General features: G+C 34.4%; 1 long non-coding RNA gene across 3 annotated transcripts; it reads right to left on the bottom strand.

Moving 5' to 3' along the window:
- Nucleotides 1-4,773: 4,773 nt before the first annotated feature.
- On the bottom strand, nt 4,774-9,636 carry LOC114187962 (uncharacterized). Of its 3 annotated transcripts, none has more exons than XR_014995686.1 (7): nt 9,530-9,636; nt 7,604-7,810; nt 7,076-7,162; nt 6,727-6,818; nt 6,511-6,618; nt 5,802-5,837; nt 4,774-5,152 (listed from the first exon to the last, which is right to left on the bottom strand). It is a non-coding gene; the product is annotated as an uncharacterized LOC114187962 (long non-coding RNA). The 3 variants fall into 3 exon arrangements; XR_014995688.1 differs by having other exon boundaries at nt 7,604-7,765; XR_014995687.1 differs by lacking the exon at nt 7,604-7,810.
- Nucleotides 9,637-9,883: the final 247 nt, after the last annotated feature.

The raw sequence follows: 9,883 nt of genomic DNA, 5'->3' as shown, positions 1-9,883 counted from the left end.
CACCACTCCACTTTTTCCCTCATCGTCTTGGTCAAGAAGAAGGACGACACATTGTGTTTTTTTACCGACTATCGAGCCTTAAATGCTATTACAGTGAAGGATAATTTTCCTATTCCCACGGTGGATAAACTTATTGATGAATTGCTTGGTGCTCAGTATTTCTCCAAGATAGACTTGCGATCTGGTTACCTTCAAATATTGGTGAAACTAGAGGATAGACATAAAATTGCCTTCAGAACTCATCAAGGCCTCTATGAATGGTTGGTCATGCCATTTGGACTCTCTAATGCTCTTGCTACATTTTAGAGTCTCGTGAATGAGGTATTTCGGATATTTTTACGAAAATTTGTTTTACATTTTGTACCGTACCTAGCCAAACTCAACCAAGTAAACAGTGTGCATATCGAAATCGCCTAGTACCCGGACATCACCAACATAAGCCATCTAGGCAAGTAGCCGGTCGAGACCGACTACTCCAATGAACTTAAGCTAACATCGATGCCCCCGCGTTCAATAGGTCTCAAGGGCCTGGTTTGGGGCCCAGGCCCATTCATGGCCCAAACTACAGCCCATGTCAAAACCCAGCCCATGAAATGGTCAAACGTCATTAATGCCCTATAAATACACGTGGACCCCATCATTTAAAGGTACGCATTCATTAATCACTGATTTGACTCTCTGAGAGTTTTGACTTACTTGAGCTTCGGAGATTCTTCTGCAGGTAACCCCCCCTGGGTTCAAGCCGACACGTATCGACCGGGAAGAGGCCAGCTGAAGAGATAGCGGATTACGTGGTAAGGTGACGCTTGTGCCTAACTTATCTTATTTGTTCTTCTGCAGGAACACATTTCTTTGATAACATCTTGATTTACAACTCTTCGTGGTCTTTACACCTCCATGATTTATAGGAGGTGCTAAAAGTATTACAAGAACATCACTTATTTGCACGAGTTTCAAAATGTCCTTTGGGTTACAACAAATTCATTATCTAGGTTACACCATTTCTAGGAATAGGGTTACAACAAAAGTACAAGTAGTTTTGGATTGGCCAAAGCCAAATAATTTAAAGTACCTACGAGGTTTTTGGGCCTCACGGGGTATTACCACCAGTTCATTAAGGGTTAAGCCACAAGAAGGACAATTTCTCATGGTGTGCATCAACATTAGTAGCTTTTGTTGCTCTCAAGACTGCTATTACAGAGGCTCTGGTTCTTAGCTTGCCAAATTTTTCTCAACCATTTATTCTTGACAAAGACACTTCGGGATTGGGTATTGGAGCAATTTTGAGCAAACACCTCCATCCTATTGCATTCTTTTCCAAAAAGTTCAATCCTCGAATGGAAACTCATTTAGCTTATGCCTGAGAGTTTTATGTGATTACGAAGGCGATTGCAAAGTTTCAACACTATTTACTAGGTTATAAATTAATTATTCGAACTGATCAACACAGTCTAAAGAGTTTAACTGGTCAAGCTATTCAGACTCCTGAACAACATAAATGGTTGCATAAGTTGTTAGGATATTATTTCTCTATCGAATACAAATCGGCAAAAGACAATATTGTTGCTGACTCTCTTTCTCACTCCTTCTTTATGGGTCGGTCTCATCCTCAATTGGCTATTCTTTTTACTCTTCAAGATGCTTTAGTAGCTGACCCAAGTTGAAAAGCATTGTTGACTTATGTGTCACCAATTGAGCCTCTCATCCTAACTATTATGTTCATGATCACCTTTTCATTTGGAAAGGACGATTGGTTATTCTAGCTACTAGTGAGATCGTTAAAAAATATTGTACGAATATCATAGTTCGCTTGTGGGAGTCATGCTAATTTTGCATGCATGTTGGCTCGTATTTGTGCTCAATTGTAAGGTATGACTCGAGATATTAAAGAATATGTGCAGAATTGTCTTATTTGTCAACAAGCAAAAACCCAAACAGTGTTGCCTCAAAGATTACTCCAACCTTTACCTATTCCAGAGCAAATTTGGGAGGACCTTGCAATGGATTTTATCATCGGGTTGCCCCCCTATGTTGGGAACACTATCATACTTGTGGTCATTGACAAATTATCCAAGTATGCTCATTTTTCCCCTTTAAAGGTTGATTACTCGAGTAAAGTTGTGGCCAAAACTTTCATGAAGTCAGTGGTGAAATTACATGGGTTCCCTAAGACTATTGTTTTTGATTGGGACAAGGTCTTCACAAGCCAATTTTGGTAGCATCTCTTTCGATTGAGTGGCACTTCGCTCAACATGTCTTTCGCATACCATCCGTAAAATGATGGGCAATTAGAAGCCGTGAACAAATGCCTTGAAATGTACTTAAGATGCTTTACATTTGTAACACCAAAGGAATGGGTTAAATTGTTACCTTGGGTTGAGTACTGGTATAATACAACCTTCCATACAAGTTTGGGCATGACGCCATTCAAAGTCGTATATGGTCGTGATCCTCCCACTATGGTGAAATATAACCCTGCTAGTAATGATCCAATTCCAGTTCAAGAACAATTACTGCAACAAGATTATATCCTCAGTCAATTAAAGAAGAACCTGCAGCGAGCTCAGCAGTATATGAAAAAGTATGTAGATCAAAAACATCAATTTGAAGAGTGGAAGGTTGGCGACACGGTACTAGTGAAGCTCCAACCGTATCGGCAACATTCCATTGTTTTGAGGAAGAATCAAAAGCTTAGCCTTTGATATTTTGGATTGTTTCCCATCATTGATTAAGTAGGTTATGTGGCATAAAAGCTTTTGTTGCCCTCTAATGCTAAAATACATCTCCTCTTTCACGCATCTCAATTGAAACTTTGTAAAGGTGATCATGTGCAACCATATGTCCACCCCTAATTACCTTTGGTGACTTCTATCATGTCCTACAACCTACTACCATTTTGGACTCTCAAGTGCTTACTAAAGGTTCTCAACATGTTCGTCAGCATCTATTTCAGTGGGAAGGCTTTGATGTGTCCCAATCAACTTGGGAAGATCACAAAGTGTTGCAACAAGCTTAACCTGGCCTCAACCTTGAAGACAAGGTTGCTTTTAATGGGGGAGGAATTGTAAGCCATTCAATAACAAGTAGGGGCAAATGAGGAAGATCAGAAGAATTATGATGAAGAATGCGTCGTAGCTGATCCTCTAAATCAAGGAATTAGAAGAAGCTCGAGAGCCAAAATAACTAACACTAGGCTGAGTGGATATGATTTGGCCTAGCAAGTGGCATTTAAGTTCTGTTAGGGACGTAAGAGAGGGGGTGGAATGAGTATGGAATTCTTCTCTCCAAAACCTTGACTTTTTTGTTAGAATTTATTCTCTCTCTCCTTTTCTGCCTTTTGGTTATCCATGTTCGACTGCAATCATCGTTTTAGTTTTTCACCCATAATAATACAATGAGATTACGAGAATATTTTAACAAATTTTCTTTCCTCATTTTAGCTTTTCACCCATAATAATACAATGAGATTACCAGAATATTTTTACAAATTTTCTTTTCTTTTGGTATTCTTTTATGCACTTGTTCATCTATTTTCATTTTGACTTTTCATATACATCACAGTATCTTAACAAATTAACAAATTTAGTAATTGATTATGGAAAGGATTGTTTGATGTGAATAACGTGTCCACTTGTATTAGACAATTTCTTTAGAAAACTGGTTTACACTTCCAGAAAATGGTTTAGATGCTATAGTTTCAAAACAAGGTCTAAAAGACAATAATTTTGTATAAAAGAAGTGATAATTATAACTTCCAAAATTTAAAACATGTTCAAATTCATTACATTAATTTTTTTTTTTACATATCAGTCTATGGTACTTAAAATTCATTTTGAACACATAAGATTACTACAGTAAATTTTCTTTCATAATAATTTGTTTTAAAAATTTTTGGATTCAATTTATAAAATAAGACTGCGCACGTTATATTTTATTTAGGAACTGCGTAGCTGTAAATATTATAATATTCTTGGTTGGTATGTTAATTGTTTACACATATTTACATATAATTACCAACTATTTACACCCTATAAGTAGATTATACGTATTTCGTTTTTATCAAATAATGAATATACAACCACCCAAGATTTGCTATTATTAAAAATTAAAAATTAATTACATTCCGGAGGAAATGAAATTTGAATCATCTACTCCAAAATCAATTTATAATTTTTAGTCTATATTATTAATCTAAAGCAATTTTTAATGCAGAAATCATATACATCCATGTAAATGACTGTTTTTTTTTTCCAAGAAAAAGAAAAAGAAAACTCTGATAAGGGAAATATGTGGGAGCTCCACCTATTAAGAGTTCAATTCACCCATTTCAAATAGAATTATAACTTTTTTTTTATCAGCTATCATTCTAAGAAACTCTCTATAGCAAACAATGCATTACTAAATGGAAGAAAGAAGAATGGATATTTAGATACATGCTATTGAATTTGAACTTCAGAAGGTAACATATAAAGTCACCACATGTAATACAATACAGTCCAGGCCTCCAAAAACCTGATATGAGAAGGCCAACTTAAAGAAAGAAAACTTTGAATCAGTAAAATAGGACATCAACATAGTAAATTACTAGGAAACTGCAACATTTACTCTTTCTCACTTGGTGGCTTGTGCAATTATATTACTTAATGAGCTGGCTTCTCAAGAAACATAACATTGAGAAAGAGACTTCTCAAGAAAAATATTAATGCTTAGTCTAGTACATTGAACAAATAAGTTAGAAATAGAAGTGGTATGATTGAAGAAAACAGAGAAATATGATGAGAACTTTTATTTGATTCTTATTATTTATTTGTTATCAATAATGTTATTTTATACATAGTGTTTTTAATTATAAACCTCATAATCAACTATTGAGTGTTTTAATATCATATATACAAGTCAGTGAATTATGCTGTGCTCCATTCCCACTTTCCATGCGTTTCTTCATTCTTTTTTCTTTCAAACCAAACCACAACCTCTTTCCTTTTTTTCTCTTTCCTTCCTCTTCTTTCTCCTCTTTCATCTCATTCAAGCCAACTGATAGGAAAAGAGAAAATTTGTTCCATACCTGTGCTGCTATCAATCTTGCAACTATTCTCTTGCTGGACTCTTGAAGCTCACCAGCTATTAGAATTTCATCTAGTATATAGTATGCCTTCGTCAATGCAAAATCAAAACACAAACCACTTATCAGAAAGCGTCTTACTTCACAAAAACAAACTAGCATTTCATAAACCAAAATTATATTAAAAAAATCAATTGTTAAGGCTAGTTAATCATTAGTGCTGTAGACGGAGAGTTTAGATCACTCTTGGCCTACAAGCCTAAAGTTTCACAATACTTAAGAATCAAAACCAGACCATTTATAAACAACTTTCAAGGTACACGGTGTAATAGGGACCACAATTCATTTTTTTTTATATTATTTATGATATTTTTTATAAACAAGTTAAAAATATTGTTTTAATTTGTGTTTCTTCAAATTAAATATGATATATAATACAAATATATATCAAAGGTATTGTTATTAGTTTTTATTGGTGTGCTACCTTTACTATCAAAGCGTATGCTCCTAATCAATCTTATTGCCATATTTATGTGTACTTTTCTAATTGGCAATCTAATTGAATAAAATAGATTGTAACATTAGAGTGACTAACTAAATGATCTCATATCCCTTTCAGAAAATTACTCCATCCGTTAAACTAACTTAAAGTTGGAACAATTTCAAAAAGGAAATAATACGAAAGGTGAACAAATAGCTACTGTTTCAACTTATGAAGATGCTATGAGCACGTACAAACCTTGTGAAAGTTGAATATTAAGTCCAGTTCACAGACCTGCAAAACATGAAACAATCATTATAAAAACTTCTTAGAATAATCGGATAATATCTGAAGTAGAACTGTCAAAACGGGTAACTCGACCCGACCCGACTCGACCCACTACGGATTGATCACTTAGTGAGTTAACCCTACCCAGCTCACTTATTAGCGAGCCAACAAAATTCCAACCCGACCAGGCCCACCGTGGGTTGGTGAGTTAAACGGATTGGCTCACGAGCTCACTTAATTTAAAAAATATAATTTTTTTATTTTTTTTTAGTCAAAACTAGATTATAATTCTAATTAAAATTTAAATAAACTTTAATACAATCCAAATACAAACCAAAATCACAAAAATACAAATTAACTATGTGTTGGCTAAAGAAACAAACCTAACATGACCCAAATACAAAGTCCAACTTAGCAAAAAATACTTGTGTGACCCTTTATTTGCGGGTTGGTGAGCCAACCCAGCCAACCTAGCTCACTACTGGTTCAACCCGGGTGAGCCGGGTTCTAGGTGAGTTGGGTCAAACATCAATCTGTATTGAAATTTGTAAAAAAATTTCAACCCAACCCGAACCTGTGGTGAGTCGGGTTGACTCGCGGGTTTCAACCCATTTTAACAGTTCTACTCTGAAGTCAATCAATTAGTGTCCATCAAATGTGAAAGCTTATGACAACTCACACTGCCAAAACAGCGGTCAAGGATTTCCACAAAATAATGGATTATTTCGAGGATTTCCAATTCATTGTCATCTTGATCAATACACATGCAGAAAAAAGACTAGCATACCTGCACCAGATATGCATTAGTTCAGACTCGGTTAATTAACACAACACACAGAAGGGTTGCCCAGAAAACGAGTTGAAATAACGACAAAAAGCTACTCTGCTACAATACCTTTTATAAACAGCATTATATCCTCGCCATTCTACAAAATTACTTTGCTTGGGAGCACGGGCAAGAATCATTCCACTGATCTCACGGATTACCTTTCACCAGATAAAATTACATGTAAATTCGCATCGCAAGGATAATTACTTTGCAGAATGCAATATGATCAACACGCAATAGCCATGTTAACACCATCTTTGTCTATGTAATATGAAAACGAAAATAGTATCTGAGGTAAAATTTATATACTCTGCTCAAAATTTACAAATACTTTAGGAAATAGAGATTTTAATAAATTGTCAAGTACTACGATATATAAATAATGAAAAAGATGAATAGAGAATTTACTAGTTACCTTACTACATTCTTTCTGAGAATAAGGTGAATACCATTTTGTCAGTCTCACCTTCCCTTGGCGACTAATGAGAAGCACAAAGTTGATCTACATAGCAGAGGAATAAAGCATGTTCACTCACATTGGAAATACATAAAGAAGATGCATGTTGCAAAACAAAAATCTGCACTTAAGGATTATATTTAGTCCTAATTACAATGGGGAAAGAGATCCTATTCCTATCATCTTAAATTTGCCTACTTTTTTGCTAAAAGTATAAAAGAACATTGGCAAGCCCCTCCATAAGACACCAAATCAAGTTCAAATATATCAATTTTTCAGCAAGCTTGAGGACATGCACAAGCAATCACAAAAAACTCAGCACTATTCAGCAGATATCACCTAGACAACAGATTAATTTATTTACACAGTTAATTACCAATTTAACACAAAATGAAAAAGCCACAAAGGAATCAAAAAGGGTACAATGTTGATGACCTAGTTTATTTTTTTCCAATAAAGGGAAACCAGTACAAAGCCTGTTCCTACCTAACAAGGTCTAGGTAATGTATAAACACAGCTTTATCCTTGCTAGTATCAAAGCTGCTACAACGATTTCAATCTGTAACCTTCATGTTAAGGCCCCTTCCACTGGCTCGTTTTTCCCCAACCACAATTGCCGCTTCATCATCATGGCCAGCCTCAAAAATGCTATAGAAGGATAAGCTTTGTTTTGAAACTTTTACACAATGTATCCTATACCAATATGAATTCTCAAAAACTATAATAATTACTCAAAATTAATGACAGGTAATTAACAAAAAGAAAGTCACAGATTTCTTAAACAACATTTGCAAATAAATACTACCAGAAAAAATCAAATACAAGTTTCCTAGATAGGAATCATCAATTATCAATCATCACTTTTTTAAATCCAAGACTTAATCATTTTCACTAATAATATCACTGTAGATTTCATTTTTTGAAAATTGAAATCCCAACATAACCCCAAGAGAGCCCTAATATCTCTATTTGGAGGTTCCTTTTATAATGTACAGAGGTAGCATGTTACATCCCCTACTGCACATGCTATTTGGTCTGCAAAGGCCACCACCCTGTAGTGGGCAAGGGGTTGCCCCACTGCCATGTTGGTGCGACAAATTGGTAGCACAACTACATTGTAACAGTACATATGGCCACATTAAGTATCAATGATCATGACATAACCACAGCTGCAATTTAAAACCACATAAATGATAACATACTCCCTAACACTCTCTTTCGGATACTTCTTCTATCACTGAGTGAAACGTATTAGAAATTATATTTTTTGTGGCTCTCACTTAATATTATCGACTATCTCTGCTGGGTTCACCCACAAAGAACACCAAAGAAGAATATAGAAATTTTGGATCATATATGAAGGTGAAATTGTGGGGTATCTCACACTGACCAGTAACATGGATAAGATAAAGTACTTTCACGTTCGTTTTGCAAAGTTAAGTAAGACTTAAACTCATTCTTTTAGAAAGATATAAGAGTTTGTTCTAATAATATTTGTTGGGCTATCTGGTCACGTATCATGAGACCATTTTTTGGACGGTCCATAAATATATAGTCTCATGTTCACTCTCCAATGTGAAAAGATGTGTTAAAGATCCTACACTGTCTATTAATATGACCAAAAGCAAGAGAATGTTCTCCCGTGGTTGCACTTGATCTCCACAAATACTTGGACAGTCAAAATAGGGGATATCCACAAAAGACGGTCCATACTGTACCAACCGTCTTTTGAGTCTACTAAATCAATATAGTTATCCCTTTTCTAAAAAGCAATGAAATTTCCCATTCAGTGTCAAAATCTAGTACAAGATAACTTTCTTGTTCTTTCTTAATTGGTTGACTCGATGTAGTGAAAAATCTGATAGACAATTGTTCAAAATTTGAGCGCATAAAAAAAGTTTGATGGTAAATTTGTACAGTAATAATAGCACAAAGGTTCTTAACATTTCACATTTACGATTGATTTAAACTTAAATACTTCTTCAACTATTTTCCCTTTCAAATTTAAACTTGGTGCTCACCATTTCCACACAGGTTAATCAAATAATGTCATGAAAAGTTTAAAAGAGCGATCGTCACTCAACTGAAATCTATCCAAAAATCTACAACCTAGTAGTCAAGCATAGATGCTTGGCGTGAACTACAAACTAACATGACCAATTTAAACTCTCAGTATCAAAATTGACCAAAGAGTCCAATAGCGTCAAAATTTTCAAACTGAAATTAAAAACACCACCCAGACGGGTAGAAGGACCTAAAATGCAATCCAAGTGGTAATATTTGTACATAGTTAAATTAGATCTAATTGGGATGAAAATGTTAAAGTTGAAGCACAATCAAAGTGTTATTATGTGAATGAATAACAAAACATAGATTTAAAAGAAATTCGAAAGAAAAGTTCAGAGCACACACCATTTGGAATCTGATAAGAACCTGCAACTTCAATATTCACCAACAATGTCTCTCTGCAAAGAACAGCGCTAGCTTCTCCAAAGCAACTCAAACAGGGATGAAGAAGATGGTGTAGTACTCGAACGTTATAAATAATGTATCATTTCTTAATTGTCATTTTTTAATTACTAAGGTATCTTTTCATACATAAAAATCTATTTATTTATTTAATAAAATAAATAATGGAATATATTCTTTTTATTTTAAAATAATTAAATGATTTCATTTTTCATAAAATAATTATTACATAATTTTTTAACATTCTTTTTACAATTTTTTTAATATAATAAAAATATAAAATATAAATACATGTAA

This window comes from Vigna unguiculata, chromosome 6, assembly GCF_037176805.1.
Source record: "Vigna unguiculata cultivar grain cowpea cultivar isolate G323 ecotype 2 chromosome 6, ASM3717680v1, whole genome shotgun sequence".
Classification (NCBI taxonomy): Eukaryota; Viridiplantae; Streptophyta; class Magnoliopsida; order Fabales; family Fabaceae; genus Vigna; species Vigna unguiculata.
Note: the sequence above shows the minus strand (reverse complement) of the source record. Positions and strands in the feature narration are given on the sequence as shown.